Source organism: Ostrinia nubilalis, chromosome 12, assembly GCF_963855985.1.
Source record: "Ostrinia nubilalis chromosome 12, ilOstNubi1.1, whole genome shotgun sequence".
Taxonomy (NCBI): domain Eukaryota; kingdom Metazoa; phylum Arthropoda; class Insecta; order Lepidoptera; family Crambidae; genus Ostrinia; species Ostrinia nubilalis.
This window is the reverse complement of record NC_087099.1, coordinates 15,015,750-15,032,326: the sequence shown is the minus strand read 5'-3', so window position 1 is coordinate 15,032,326 and position 16,577 is coordinate 15,015,750. Positions and strand designations below refer to the sequence as shown.

Below are 16,577 nucleotides of genomic sequence, written 5' to 3'. Positions count from 1 at the left end.
TTGATTCAAGCACAACAATCTAACGCCTACACATGTTTAATGATCAGATAATGTTAAGCGATAACGCGTGAGAACTGCATAAATAGCTAAAAACCTCCAAGAGAATAAGCTTCAGCCAAAAATGGGTATTTCCATAATAATTGAAATCAAAACAAGTCAATTAGCAATGGCTTCTAAAGTGACTGTTAGATTCGTTTATAAATTGCTTCGTCATAAATGCTGGACTGCATTTGCCCAGCGGAGCGCTGGCCGTGTTCATATTAGCAGCTATACTGGCGAGCTAACAAAGTGAGTTTAATGAAAGCGCCCGGTAACAGCTCTCCGCGGGAAACAACGCCCTCTGTGTCGCTTACACCCCCATTCACTTCACGGCGACCGCGCCTCATCCCTAACGTTCGTTCTGCCATCAACATTACACCTAAAGTCACCCCAATGCGAAGCGCATACGGCTCAAATTTATCCAATCACCCGACCCATATGATGTTATCGAATCAACCGGCAATTGTTTGACGAAGGAAATCGACTCGATGGAAATTAAACCTTACGGAAAAGGGATTGAAGTCGACATTTCAGTCGAGTCTGCGCGCAAATACGCAGCCTCCCCTAGGGTTGGCACGGTCGATCCTTCCAGTCGCCTCGCTGGCGTAGCCCGGGCACGTTCCTACACCCGATCGAACTAAAACAAAAATAAAACGGAACAAGAAAGAAACCACCACCTCCTTCCTCGTGCAAGGAGACCGGTGGCGCTTCGCAAAATAATTTCGCGTCCTTAACTCAAGTGGTTAATTTCGTCGAGAAACTTTGTGTTAATTTTTAATGACAGAAATTCCTCTGTTCGTGGATACTGTCGGACTGTCCAGGAAGTGATATCTCAACAATGGTGTTCCCAGTGGTTTTACTAGCATTTTAAGTTAAATTCCAACAGTGACGTATCACCGCTTCCGTTTTCGCGAATTTTCTGCAAACGTTCGGATCGTGCTTAGTTTTCCGGCTTAGTAAATAGGTATTTACAGTATTATTATATTAACAGGAGGCTTTTATAAAGAGGTATTGTTTGGAAATTTTGATGTATTGGATATCGTCGTGTGTTCGCTTGTAGTTAGGTACGCAATATGCAAAACCGCTTTTGTCTTTGTGAGACAATCAAGCTTTGAACTGCAAGATCCTATGAGTGAACATTGCAGTTACAGTACAATGCACAATATAGAGGATTATGTAAAAGGAAAGGAGGCGGTCCTAAGAACGAACCTTGCTGAATTTCTTTACAAGATTTATTGGATCGTTCCATTAACGACGGAAGCTAAATTTAATCTATTATCATTAGCTGCTGCTGTTATATGATAATCTATTATTGTGAAAGTTGCTTCCATTACTCATTCTGACGTAATGCCGTCATCCTTGATAACAAAACGTCTTAGAGGGGATGACGTCACGTGCAAATTCTTCAATTGTTTTAGTAGAACAATTTAGTTATGGGTAGTCACCACGATGCACACAATCAAGTTATTATTAGATATCCTGTTGGTCCCTAGGTTCTGAACGCTAGGCTAATTTGCCGCGGCCTTGAGATTATCTCATGGGTCACTGCCAACAGGTCTGCCGGACGTGTTAGTGTGTTCGTGATCTTCATCTGCATTCCTCCTGCCGTTCAGCCTGTGGAGGCGGGTTGTCAATACCGCCATGTTTACAGTCGCAATGCGCAAGTCTGCCAGTGGCACGGTGGCTCGACCCTGGCTTCTCGCCAGATTGTCAGCTGTTACGGGTTTATATTACATTCAAGCAACAATGACTTGATGACGAAGGCAATGTTAAGTTGAACGCGATACTATTTTTTTATCTCTACTTTGATTTATCACTGTGTGATTGAGCTTATCAATGTGTAAACCTCGCTTCGAAGATAATGTTTTGTTTGTAAAAATATATCCCGGCGTACTTTCCGGATTGCTTACTGTCAAAACATATTAATAAACACTGACACTTCTTCCTCTGCGGAAAGAAAATATCAAATGTACTGTCTATTCTTTATCACTCTAGTGACAATTTAGTGTTATTGTTATTAATAAAACAATCAACATTTTAGTCTAAGTACTCGTGAACTGCACTTACTACATTTCTTTGAATAGCTTTTGGCATATTCCTATACCTATTTGAGATTTGACAACCTCAAATATTACGTTGCTACTTGGGTATTTTACAAAAAAATAGTAAATTTTCTTTTTTAAAAATAGACTTGTTAGTTACATTTACAGTCTGCATTTTACCATTCCTATTTCAATTTACATGGTAGTACCTACAATTTTATAAAAGCCTTATCCAACTACATTTTACACAAGGTTGCTTCATTTTCAACCGACTTCAAAAAAGGAGGAGGTTCTCAATTCGACCCGTATGTTTTTTTTTTTTTTTTTTTTTTTTTTCTATGTTTGTTACGCGATAACTCCGCCAATTATGAACCGATTTGAACAAATCTTTTTTCGGCGTATAGGTAATACCTCAAGGGTGGTCCCATTTAAATTTAATAATAAAAAAAACAACCCCCAAGGGTGGAAAATTGGGGATGAACTTTTTTATACGCAATATCTCCGCCGATTATAAACCAATTTGAACGATTATTTTTTTGTTGAATAGGTATTATCAAAAGGGTGGTTTCATGCGAATTTGAAGAAAATATTTCACCCCCAAGGGTGGAAAATTGGGGATGAACTTTTTTATACGCAATATCTCCGCCGATTATGAACCAATTTTTTTTGGTCTCAGTGTACTTCAGTGGTAACATCAAGGTAATAATTAGTTAACTAAAAAGCAAGAAATAAGTAAAATTTTATAAAAAAAATTAAAACCGACTCCAAAAAACCTACACTAAAACGTAGAAAAATAATTACTAATTACCTACTTATTTATTAGGACGAATTATTAATATTTATGTAGGTATACCATGATTGATACTTTTGGAGTCGGTGCAGGCAAACTTTACATGTTTCATAATCTTGGCACCGACTCCAGAAGTATCAATCATGGTATACCTACATAAATATTAATAATTCGTCCTAATAAATAAGTAGGTAATTAGTAATTATTTTTCTACGTTTTAGTGTAGGTTTTTTGGAGTCGGTTTTAATTTTTTTTATAATTCGACGATGGCACTTGTCATTCCTGCCAACATGTTTATCTGGTAAACATTTTTGCTTCCTGAAATTGCATCACTCCGCAAATGGAACCGAGATAGGTTATTTGGGAAATGGGGTAGATCTTGCCACTGACACGCGCTCCCCAACTAAATTCCCGGTTTATTCTTCATGATTTATTTATTAATTTTATATCAGCTGATGAGATGTGTTTACCTCATCATCAGCCTGGCCAACGTTTCATCAAAACTGTTGGCTTTTAATGAAATTTATTCTATGGCTGAAAATAAGCCTTTAGCAATCCTAACCATATTTCCCATGTGCATGTAATTTATCGCTTGAATACCATATCCGTCTTAATTACCAAGATGTGCAACTCTCTAATCACTTAGCTATCCATTAGCATGTTGCTCAATTCCGCGTTGCATTTCCCTGCAATTTACTTGCAAGTTTGCAGCCTTCTTAACTTGTCTGCACTAGTTGGAGACCATCGCCTTCTAGACCATTCGTTACATCAATAAATTGTCTCATGTCCCTTAATACTTTACCAAGAAACCCTGCCCTGCCCAGCAATCGTTAGCTTGGCGCTGTATTAAACCTGTTGGTTAATTCCGCGGTGAATTTCACTGCAATACTCGTATATTCTGGTGCGCATCAGCATTTCGCTCGAGTCGCAGCGTGGCGCCATGAATCGCTCGCCAGCAGACGACGTGACTAACGTGTCTGCACATTTTAAACTCCGTTTTGATACCTGGATTTTTGCACGGGCACGGAACTCGAAAAGTTTATGCTTATTTTACTTTGAACGCTGGTCAAGCTTAGATTAACATTAAAATGGTATCGAAGCCCTCATCTCTTCGGAAAATTAATTTCCTGCCTCATTATAATTATTTTGGATGAACCATTCGGGATCTTAAAATAATCGTAGATTTGCTTTCATAAGCAAACTTTGTATTATCTACTGTTAGAAATAATTGAATGGAGCCCTTAACTAAATTTCCCCCTACGCAATTCAATCTAAAATTATATTGTGAAACGTTTGGATATAAAATATATTTTCAAAAGTAATAGTCCTCTATCCTTTATTTGCAACGACTATGTGTGGGTGGTTGAATGTGATACCTACTGCAACTTTCCAGCTTTATTAAACCCATCGTGGTAATGCACGTCCATTAGACGCCACCCCAGGCGTCTGCTCGAATGCTTTACTAAATGGCTGCTTTTGCCTGTTTGGCTTTCGTGCGATTTATTGATTCAGACAATTCATACTGATCGAAATGTTCTTTTCGAAATGCTCACCCCTCATCGATTGGAGAATTTTGTGTCCCTCCCTAAATACGCTTTTGATGGACACGTCTATTCCCAAAGCCGTATTGATTTGGGGCTATGTTTGTTTAAAAGCTTTGCAATCTCTTTCTGTAGTAAGGGTTAGGAGCTTCATTCAACCATTCACGACGCGACATTTTTCTAATAACTGCCGAATGAAAGGTATCATAAAAATTCTATATTTTCGGCGTCAATAGATTCTTCTTCGAGCTTGCGTGTGTCGCATACTCATCAAACATGCTCTGTTTCGTCTCATATCGAATGCAATCGGATCAGACGATCGATTCACGACGTATATCAATAATGTGGAACATTGTTGAACAAATCTAGCGTCGTGTTCTCTTACTCTCAGCCGGCATTCAGAGCGGAACTTTGTCGTGGCAACCTCGATGTGCGACAGACTTTACTGCCACTCTCCGATTGCTTGTGGTAGATTGGTTTACTAATAAAGCTATATTTTTCTATTGTCTTCCATTTCCATCACTTTCCCTTCGCCAGTGAAGTTTCAAATAATGTTAACTTATACTGGTGGTCGATAAAAGTCAATTTTCGCTGACTGGTTTGAAACGTATTAGATATGCTAATGATTTGGTTTTAGATTTTGTTGTCTCATTAAGTTCTTTGAAACTAAGGTTATCATTACATCCAGATCAATTCCAATGGTCAGAAACTAATTTGGCGTGTCAAATAATTAAATGTTGACATAACCTCAAGATTGACATATCAGATATCCAACACTTGTGGTGAAATTAGGGTGAACGCACTACAAATCGATTGCGCGTCTATTACGATTCACTAATCGATGGAGGTGGACACTCGATTGCGCGCACGTCGATGCAGCGTGCGATCATTATGCTGATTATGCGCTTTCTTGTGTGATGCGTCGCTGCACGCTCCGATGTGCTGTGCTGTTGTCTGCTATCACTGTGTTGTGTATTGACCTTTATTACAGCACTGAAGAAAGTTGGTTTAGCCCCGTTTTTGTATCGATTAATAAATTGTTATATTAAACCTCAAAACTAGTTTAAATTGAAAACAAATATTGCCCAAATTGTATAAAATCAGAAAAATCGCCGCTAAGCTCTTAGAATGGTATTATTAAACAAATAGAATTATGCTATTGGAATGATTAGTATCGTTTCAGCCAAATGACGTCCACTGCTGGACAAAGGCCTCCCCCAAGGTTTTCCACAATGAACGGTCCTGCGCTGCCCGCATCCAGGCTCTTCCCGCGACCTTTACCAGATCGTTGGTCCACCTAGTAGGAGGATGATTAGTATGCAGATAAACAATTTGAATAATAAATGTCCTTTTCAACCGACTTCAAAAAAGGAGGAGGTTCTCAATTCGACCCGTATGTTTTTTTTTTTTTTTTTTTTCTATGTTTGTTACGCGATAACTCCGCCATTTATGAACCGATTTGAACAAATCTTTTTTCAGCGTATAGGTGATACCTCAAGGGTGGTCCCATTTAAATTTAATAATAAAAAAAACAACCCCCAAGGGTGGAAAATTGGGGATGAACTTTTTTATACGCAATATCTCCGCCGATTATAAACCAATTAGAACGATTACTTTTTTGTTAATTACGTATTATCAAAAGGGTGGTTTCATGCGAATTTGAAGAAAATATTTCACCCCCAAGGGTGGAAAATTCGGGATGAACTTTTTTATAATATACATTAAGAATATGGTCTCAATGTACTGCCTACCTTCAGTGGTAACATCAAGGTAATAATTAGTTAACTAAAAAGCAAGAAATAAGTAAAATTTTATAAAAAAAAATAAAACCGACTCCAAAAAACCTACACTAAAAAGTGTAGGTTTTCACTACTTTTTAGTGTAGGTTTTTTGGAGTCGGTTTTATTTTTTTTTATAAAATTTTACTTATTGCTAATGTCTTTTTTTGCTAAGAATATTGTAGGCATGGCACCCAAGATTATAAATAAATTACCAAAAGACATTAGATTAATTGAACATCTAAATTCATTTAAAAAAACTTTACTGACTTATTTAATTAATAAATGTTATTATAATATATCTGAATTCTTTGACGATAAATCTAATTAGTTTATGTAACTGCCAAATTTTATTGTTGTCTGACAAATTGTATGCTCTTTGAGCGGAACATAGTGATACTACCTAATGTAACATGTCACCATTTTACCTATGATTCACAATAAATGATTTTGTATTTGTATGTAATTGAATTTCTAACTACGGCAAAAAATTTTGATCTCAAATCAGGCAAATATCTACTTGCAACTAAACAACCATTGAAAGAAACGGAGATTTATTTTCTCATTTCTCAATCCCGTCAGAATCTATTTACGTCAAATTTTAACCAAATGCGGTTGAAATGAACTCATCGATCATCTTGCACCGAAACAATATCCCACCAGTGTCTGGTGTCGGTGTTGTGTGTCGACGCAGCGCGCGCGCCGCCTCAGTGCGTATGCGCCAGTCTCCGCAACACGCGGCCGCGCACACCGGCTCCGTCCCGCGCGTTTTCAAACACCGAACGCGTTCTTTTTTCAAATTTCAATTTCAAACTTTATTAACTTTTTAGTTTTTGTTTTTATTATTTTTTTAAACTATGTGTTGTTATCACCAGTGACAAATTAGTGCTTGTGAACTTTTTGCATTGCAAAAATAGGGGTTAATCGAATAAATTAACAGTTTATCGGCGGAATGCGTAGAAATCGTTTCGCACCACCGATTCGGCGCAAGAGCAGCATGGAGGACTGACCGTCCAGTGGGTACATCAGTCAATTTCAGGCCTCAGCGCCTTTGTTTTACGCAGACTGCACCAGCCTATTGGTACCGTTATAATTACGTTTGTTTGTATTTTTTTACTTTACGTTAAGCTGTAAAATCGACTGATTTATGAATGGAAACACGTAGCCTTCAGTGTTTAAAATAAGACCAATGAAACTGTTTTTTTTAGCTAGATCGAATTTACTATCTATCGCCGATTTGATGATGATTCAATGTAAATACACAGAGCACAGTTACTGAATCTCTGCCAAAAGCTCTAAGAAACTAAGAAGAAGCTTTTGGGAGTGATATAATTTCAGCACTTGTACATCTTCATGACGTAAATAAATTACCTAATCCTCATGAAAGAAATGTTTGGAGTCATGGCCACATTCACTAATATTCGGGTAACTGTAGTTAATTGACCAATTTATCAATTACCTGCACCTTACTTTTGTTGGTTACACTAAAATCTTCTGTTTCTGTAACGTCTATATTTTTGGGCAATATATTTACACCACAGAGACACCAGCTGTTCTCACAACTACTAAGTGGGAGACGCTTTTTTGGCACAAAACCTATTATTAGATCACCAATCTGTTTAGATATAATTAAATAGAATATTATAGCCTTATTTTGATGGACTGGACTACCGTATTAACCGTTATACAGGAGCTGCAGTGGTGAAAATACTCCTGTGCTTTTTTTCTATTTAATTTCATTTTCGTTTCAAATATCCATTGTCTAGTAATCAATGTAAGTGTTAACTAACTTGACTTAACTAACACGAGTGTCGCTTAATGCACTCCGTTGTAGCACTTAAAGCAATTGTAAATCTCAGCACCTTTACTCAAAAGAAATCCGGAAACGTGCTCAAAGCTGTTCCAACAAGAAAAGACACTCCGTCAAATTAACTCGTCTGTTTTACTGCCGGATGTTTACTATAACTACTTTTACTGTATTGTTTATTTCCAACACTCCCCCTTAACTTGACGCTTACGCCTTAAGGTTAAAGTTGAAAATCGCATTCTTTTAACACCAGCTAATCCTGGAACTCCAAATCCATGGTCTTTAAGTCTAACGGAGAAGGTGTATAATGCATTTGTTTCACCAAAAATTTGTTTAGAAATGTTCAGTTCCTAAACCCCGGGCAGTTAGTCGATTTTTTGATCGATGCATTTCTAAATCGGTCAAGACGTGAACAGCGTTTTTGTTTGCTGCGATTTATTTCTGGACTAATTTTGATGGGTGGTCGTTATTTTAAACAGTGGTTGTCACAACAGTAACTAAGTAAGTTAGTAATTTGAACGTATGTTAAGAAATAAACTCTTCCGAGTACTAGACTATAGGTAGTTATTTAAGACTGCATTTTGCTGTTAATAAGGAAGAGGTATGATCGGTTCTAAGTTCTAAAATGCAAATGTAAATAAAATGGGACATAAAGATTCACAACTCTTAATACCTAATTGACTCTTAATCGTGTTATTATGACAGTCAGATAATCAGATATTTAGAAAACTTAGTATCACGATGACTAGATAACAAGCTTGTGTGGCACCCATATTAATGTACAAATCTAAGTTTCTTAAAATGGATAGCACCAAAGAAAATAGCTCTAAGTTCTGACAGATTAAAATAAAACATAATTTTAAACACATTTTTATGTGTGTAGCAAAAGAAGTGATGAAGATGTCTTATTATGAGACATCAGAAATGATCAAAGTAATCGATAGACAACATAAGAATACATCTTATAACACCTGCACGCTTCAAAGCCCGTAGTAAATAACGTTTTATTTACTGCTCGGTGACCGACCAACCGAGTTAAATGCAATTTATTACCACTTTTAACTTCCTAATTAGCTAATAATCTATTAATTTAATTTACATGTAGAAATGCCAAATGCAACTTTAATTGTTGGAAGTGCACACGCACTTTAATGAATTTTCTACATACACACGTCATCATTTCAGACACAATAATATAGGTATCCCTCAATAATTGCACAATATATTATGTTTATTATCCTTTATGCTCCTTACATTTCTTTAGCTGTATACATGTTAACAGAGAATGCAGTTTTTTCGCCATAGTTCGGAAATATAAACATGCTGCATGTGAAATTGCGCAATGTTGCCGGACATGCGTTATATTTATTCATGATTTTATGTAGTCATGTCTCATCATCATTAGATCATTTAGTCTCCACTGCAGGAGCACGACCTTCTCTCGCAGTAATGTGAATATACCTTTAGAGATCAGCATCGTTTACAAATCTCAAGCTATTTAATGACGAAGCAATTTCAACGTTGCAAGTTCGAAATATCTAAACGTTCCCACGTCTTTCTTCGGTTATTTTCACACAAAAGCCATGTTACACATCTTTATAAATGCGAAAGTTAACTTGTATATTTATTAGTTTATTGCAATATCAATACATGTTTTCATTGAACTAATCTCATCTTTCTCACCTAGTACAGTCAGTAAATAGTTTGTGACACCCAAAGTTACCAAATAGTTAATATGTAACACAACCTTATTCCAATTTTGACACAGATGTGTTGCGAACTTTTTGGATAATTTGGGTGTCATGAACTATTTAATGCTGACTGTACCTCAAAAGCAATTATCGTAGTATGTTAATGTGCCCGTTGTCCCCGATTCCTTGAAGGTGTGGCCGCGGAATACCAAACAAGCTGTGGGTTCAATGCCTGGCTCGTGCAAATATTTGTTAATCAACGTCACGATGCTTTGATCAAGCGATTGTCTTCGGTTGGAGAATCAAAGGCCTTTAGATCTTAATCTTTAGCTTCTTACAGATAGTCTTTGAAGGGTGCCCTACGGCCCAAGATACGGTCTGAACTAATCTAAAACATTCCTTTATTACTTACCAAAAGCATATGAATTTTCATATCTCTGAAACTTGATAAAAAAGAGAATCCCAAACAAACTTTCACCAGATTTGTTTGCAGTTAAACCTACTGTTGTATCATCTTTGGATTTCTTTAATAGTCTATGATTGTGTTCATTGTCTATGGTACTGAAGAAAGACGGCCATGTTGTTTTGGCATCTTGAGGGAGCTGGTTAATAAACATGCAGTGTCAGTAATTCATTCAGTATTTTATTTATCTACTGCCTCTTATCACATGGTGGCAGCGGTAAAAGTAATAAATGGAGAAAAAACATAAATCAGACATGAAGGAGGCAGAGCAGGGTGGAAGAGGCCACCAAGCCAAGGTGACGCCACCCGGAATTTTCAGTTTTGTGCCGGAAGAATGGCCGAAGTATAAAACCAGATTTATGAGGTACATGAGTTTAACAGGTCAAAACAACAACGTCGACGAAGAAAAGATAAATTGCCTCATTTATTGCATGGGAGAAAGGGCAGAAGACGTAATATTGCAGTTTGGGGAGGACGCCATGTGCTACCTTAAGCTATTGAAAAAATTTGATGATTTTTTCGCTCCCAAACGAAATGTAATCTATGAAAGATTCAAATTCAACGCCAGGGTGCAACTACAAGGCGAAAGGGTTGACGAATTTGTCACTGAAATACACCGACTTGCCGAGCACTGTGAATACGGCGTTCTGAAGACTGATCTTATCAGAGATAGAATTGTCGTTGGTATTGCAGATAAAAGTCTAAGCGACAGGATGCTACTCAAACCAGATCTTACATTAGAAGAAGCCATACAAATGGGAAGACAATCTGAAATACAGCAGGAAGAAACTAAGAAAATGAGGGGTGAAGTGACAGAACTCATGAAAATTGAAAAAAGAAAAAAGACAGGAAACTGCTGGTTTTGTGGGAAGGAGCGACATCCAAGAGAAAAATGTCCCGCGGAAAAAGCAACTTGCCACAATTGTAAACGTGTGGGACACTTTGCTAAATTGTGTCGGTCTAAAGCAGTTAAAATTATAAAAGAGGATTCAAACGAGTATGAGGTGTGTATGATACAAGGTGGGAAGTATACGTTAAATGTTTGTATATTTAATTCAGACAAATTTGTGGATAAAATATTTTTTTTAATTGATACAGGAGCAGATATAAGTGCTATACCAGAAAATGTTGCAGTGAAGGCCAAACTACCGTTGGTGAAATCAGGTGATAGTGTAAAAGGGCCAGATGGGACCAAATTGAATGTACTGGGAACGGTGCAACTGAAATTACAATATAAGGACAGGATATATGAAGGTAAAGTCTATGTAATCAAAGATCTTAGTACAGCAATATTAGGCAGGCCATCAATTGATAGTATGAATATTCTAAAAGTTTGTGCTATCTCAAATTCAAGTCAGATCAGTGACACACATTCAAATGTTTTAGTAGAAAAAGAATTCCCAAAAATCTTTGATGAGTTAGGGGTTTTCAAAGATGAGTTTCACATAAAATTAATTAATAATCCTAAGTCATATGTCCAGGCAACACCTCGCAGTGTATCAATACCTCTTTTGCCCAAAGTTAAGGAAGAACTGGATAGATTGCAAAGATTCCCTTCTGACCCACCGCACTACCAAACCACACTACCAGTAGTGTCGTGGGGAATATTTTTTCCCTTCTGCACTACCAAGCCAGTAGTGTCGTGGGTAACATACATCTTCATTCCCATCGACACTACTACCATAACTAAATGTAAAATTTGTAAAATTTTAGATTGTTTTGTAATAAATTATGTTTAAATGCAACCCTAACCTCTGTGCAAATTTGCAGTTTGACGAAATTTACTAAAAATAAAATATTACCTAAAAGGGCTTATACCTACATAACTTTGCATGAAAGAAAAACAAAAATTAAATTATTTTTACCCGACTACGGCAAAGCAAAAGGAGGGTTATGATTTTGACAGGCTATGTATGTATGTTCATCTGTTCCCTCGTAACTTCTAAACTACTTATCAGAATTCAACAAATGACATAATCATTAGAAGCGTCTTAATTGTCCGCTGGTTATAGGCTATATGGGGTTTCACAAAATCTAATGTGGCGCCCTCTAGCGGACAAACCATACAGAGTAAAAAAATAAAGTTATGATAAATATGCCGTGTTTGGTATTATTTGAAAGCGTTTTATTTGTACATTAACCGTAACATGTACATAAGCCCTTTTAGGTAATATTTTATTTTCAGGAAATTCGGTCAAACTGCAAAATTGCACAGAGGTTAGGGTTGCATATAAACATAATTTATTACAAAACAATCCAAAATTTTACAAATTTTACATTAGTTATGGTAGTAGTGTCGGTGGGAATGAAGATGTATGGCCCTTAAAAATTACCCACGACACTACTGGCTTGGTAGTGTAGAAGGGAAAAAATATTCCCCACGACACTACTGGTAGTGTGGTTTGGTAGTGCGGTGGGTCAGAAGGGCAAAGATTAGGTATTATTAGTCCAATTGAGGAACCTACTGATTTTGTGTCACCAATTGTGGTAGTGCTTAAGAATGATAAAGTGAGAATTTGCGGTGACTATACACAAGTAAACAAAAATATTTTGAGGCCAGTTTATCCAATTCCTAAGGTACAAAATACATTAAGTAGACTGAAAGGTGCTAATTATTTCTCTAAAATCGACGCTACTTCAGGATTTCATCAAATTCGTCTGGATGAGGAGTCTAAAAAGCTGACAACCATTATTACACCTTTTGGTAGGTATATATACAACCGTTTACCATTTGGACTTAATTGCGCACCTGAATATTTCAGTATGAAGTTCTCAAATCTGCTGAAAGACCTAAACGTAGCAATACATGTCGATGACATTCTGATTTTTGAACCTACTAAGGAATCCCATGATCAGGTACTTAGAGAAGTTTTAAAAAGATTGCATAATGAAGGGATAACAATTAATAAAAGTAAATGTGTGTTTGGGGTAAAGGAGGTAAGTTATTTGGGACACATTGTTAACAAAGAAGGAATAAAAGTAGATCCAGACCGAATCAAAGCCATTAGTGAATTTAAAAATCCGTCTAATAAAAAAGAATTACTACAATTTTTAGGCATGGTTAATTTTGTAGGAAGGTACATTCAAAATAAGTCTCAAATCCTTGCACCATTACATGAGCTTTTAAAAGAAGACCGGCTATTTATTTGGGGTTACCTTCAGAGACAAGCATTCCAAACTATAAAGGACAATTTACTAAGGTCACCCACTCTAGCACATTTTGATCCGGAAATGAAAATAATTATTTCAGCAGATAGTAGTTCTTTTGGGCTAGGAGCAGTTTTATTACAAGAAGATAAAAAAGGCCAAAGATCAGTAGTGATGTATGCTAGTAGAACATTAACAGAAACCGAAAAGCATTATGCACAAATAGAAAAGGAATGCTTGGCTCTGACATGGTCAGCTGAGAAATTTAGAGATTATATATTAGGTATTCCTATTATACTAGAAACTGACCACAAACCTCTGCTGCAAATATTGCAAACAAAACCATTTGATGACCTTAGTCCGCGACTCTTAAGATTTAGATTAAGGTTGACTCGTTTTGACTATGAAGTAAAGTATATCCCTGGGAAAGAATTGGTAGTAGCAGATGCCCTGTCCAGACAGCCACTGCCAATTTATCTTAGTTCAGATAAGGAAAAGGAGTTACAATTCAATATCAATTCACTTGTCAGTGAAACTGTGTCAGAGAACATTCTATACAAAATAAAATCCAGTCAGAAAAACTGTAACATATGCACTCAAATTATAGACTTTACAGTTCATGGGTGGCCTGCAAAACATCTGTTAGGTAATTTGAAACCATATTATCAGTATCGGGGCAACTTCTCAGTGGAAGGGGAATTTCTTTTGTTTAATTCAAGAATTGTAATACCTGACAACATGCAACAAGAAATCTTAGATAGAATTCATGAAGGACATTTAGGAATTACAAGGTGTAGGGAGCGTGCAAAACAGTCCGTTTGGTGGTTAGGTCTATCAAAACAAATTGAGGAAAAAGTTAAGACTTGTTCAAACTGTATAGAAACATCACAAAATTATAAAGAGACCATGGTACTAGACCCACCACCAGATAGACCCTGGCAGAAAATAGGAATTGACTTATTTAAATTTTCAAACCATTGGTATTTAGTTGCAGTTGACTATTACTCTAGATATCTGGAAATATTTAAACTACATGATTTGACTGAAGACTGTGTAATAGTTAAATGCAAAGAAATGTTTTCTAGGTATGGAATTCCAGAGGTAGTAAGGTCAGATTGTGGTACACAATTTAGAACAAAGTTTAATAATTTTGCCAAAGAGTATGGGTTTCAGTCTATAACTAGTAGTCCCTACTATGCACAAAGTAACGGTCTAGCCGAATCCGGAGTAAAGATTGCAAAGTCTCTTCTAACAAAAAATAAGGATATTTATCTAGCTTTACTAATCTATCGAAACACCCCTTCTGAGATAGGTTATAGTCCAGCAGAATTAATGTTTAACCGAAAACTTAGAGATAACCTTCCTATTATATCTAGTAAACTTGATAACCCAGTAGTCTTAGGTCAAGAATTCAAACAAAAGATGTTGGAAAAGAAACATAGAAATGGGTGTTATTACAATAAGAGACATAGAGCAAGGGATCTGCCAGAACTGAATACTAATGATAGAGTGTGGGTTACTGATTTGAAAATATATGGAACAGTTGCATCAAAATGTAAGGAACTTAGATCATATATAATTAATACTGAAAGAGGGAAATTTAGAAGAAATAGATGGCATTTGAAGTTGGCACCTACTGAAACTATTTCACCAACGGTAGGAGGGTATGTCACAAATAAAAATGTAATTTTAGATGAGGAGCATTGTAAGGGTTCTGCTGATATTACAAATCCTGTTGAGGATCAGATTGTTGATTCTGCAGAATCCATTGAAGTTAATCCTTCTAATTCTAATGTTAGTAGCTCGGAGGAAACTGGATTTGAACAAAATAATACCAGACTTAAAAGATCTGTAAAGCGTCCTGCTTATCTAAATGACTATATGTGTTACTAGGGTAACTTAACTAAAATAGAAATAATTGATGTAAACCTCTACCTAAACTTGGTTTCAGCAGTGTAACAAATCACTGAACCCAAGTATTTATTTACGTAGGGCTGAAACCAAGTAACTAGGCAATACAATTATTTAAGTACATAGAATGTAATAGCTATGTTATGAAACTTAAAAATAGTGGTTAATGTTGCTGTTTAACCTAAGTTTATTGTAACAAAACATGAAAGTATTATTTTGTGTTAGTGTTATGTATGTTGCTGTTTAACATAAATGTATACTGTAACAAAACGGAAGTATTAGTTGTGTACTTATATTAACTTAAAATTAGCTGCATAATTTATTGTCATTAGCCGTAATACTTGTGTTAATGTATTAAGTTTATCTTAGCATTTCTGTTTCTAAAAAGGGGAGATGTTGTATCATCTTTGGATTTCTTTAATAGTCTATGATTGTGTTCATTGTCTATGGTACTGAAGAAAGACGGCCATGTTGTTTTGGCATCTTGAGGGAGCTTGTTAATAAACATGCAGTGTCAGTAATTCATTCAGTATTTTATTTATCTACTGCCTCTTATCACACCTACTTAGCCTAAAATTCTCTTATTCAAGATCACACAGTAGCGGCGTAAGGGGGGGGCGGTGGGGGCGGTCCGCCCCGGGTGCCAAGCATCAGGGGGTGACAAAAGTCGCGCAGATTAGTACTCACTGACGCATCTGCATGGCAAGGACGGTCGTGATGTCATGACAGGGAGGTGCCATTCTGGGGTGCCTTAGGCTATAATTTATATTATGACGGGGGGGGTGCCGCCCCGGGTGCCAACCTATGCTACGCCGCCACTGAGATCACATTCATAATACTTCTCAAACGAATCCTCCTTCCTTTGAAATATAAACTAACTTGGCATGTGGCATCCCTTTGTGACTCATGTTATTCATTATCTTGAAAGCTTCGAATATTGAAAGATAAATATTGTATTCATTCCAAAATATATTCAAGTGAAATGTGACCTTTGAACTTTGCGCAACCTCCCGCAAATTCCAGAAGGCATTGTGATAAAATTCCATGACGGGACCGACATTTCGGTGGCACAACTTTATGACCATTCCTTGAATACTGACACAATTAAGTTCACCTTTATTGCTGCTGATAAAACAACAGCTGTTTTTGAAGGCTTTTGCAGAAATGTTTTCACGAAGTATCAATTACCAAAAGGTTGTACTGCAACTCTTTCTAGTATGCTTTATAGTTCTGATCAGGGTCATTGTAAGCTGCCACATGCTTTGATATTGCTCATTTACAAGTATTAACCACCAGAGGCAGCCTAAGCAAGTTAACGTTACGTTATATTCATCATCAGGGTTCGAAAATATCCGATATTTATTATAA

The 16,577-nt window shown here is 36.6% G+C and overlaps 1 protein-coding gene across 1 annotated transcript in view; it reads left to right on the top strand.

Annotated features, from left to right (window-relative positions):
• The first annotated feature begins 652 nt into the window (after positions 1 to 652).
• The window catches only part of LOC135076732 (adenomatous polyposis coli protein-like), a 74,906-nt gene continuing 58,981 nt past the window's right edge, over positions 653 to 16,577 (top strand). Inside the window, exon 1 of the mRNA XM_063971152.1 lies at positions 653 to 1,047. The gene's annotated coding sequence lies outside the window, so the exon portion shown is untranslated. The remainder of the gene's footprint in view (positions 1,048 to 16,577) is intronic.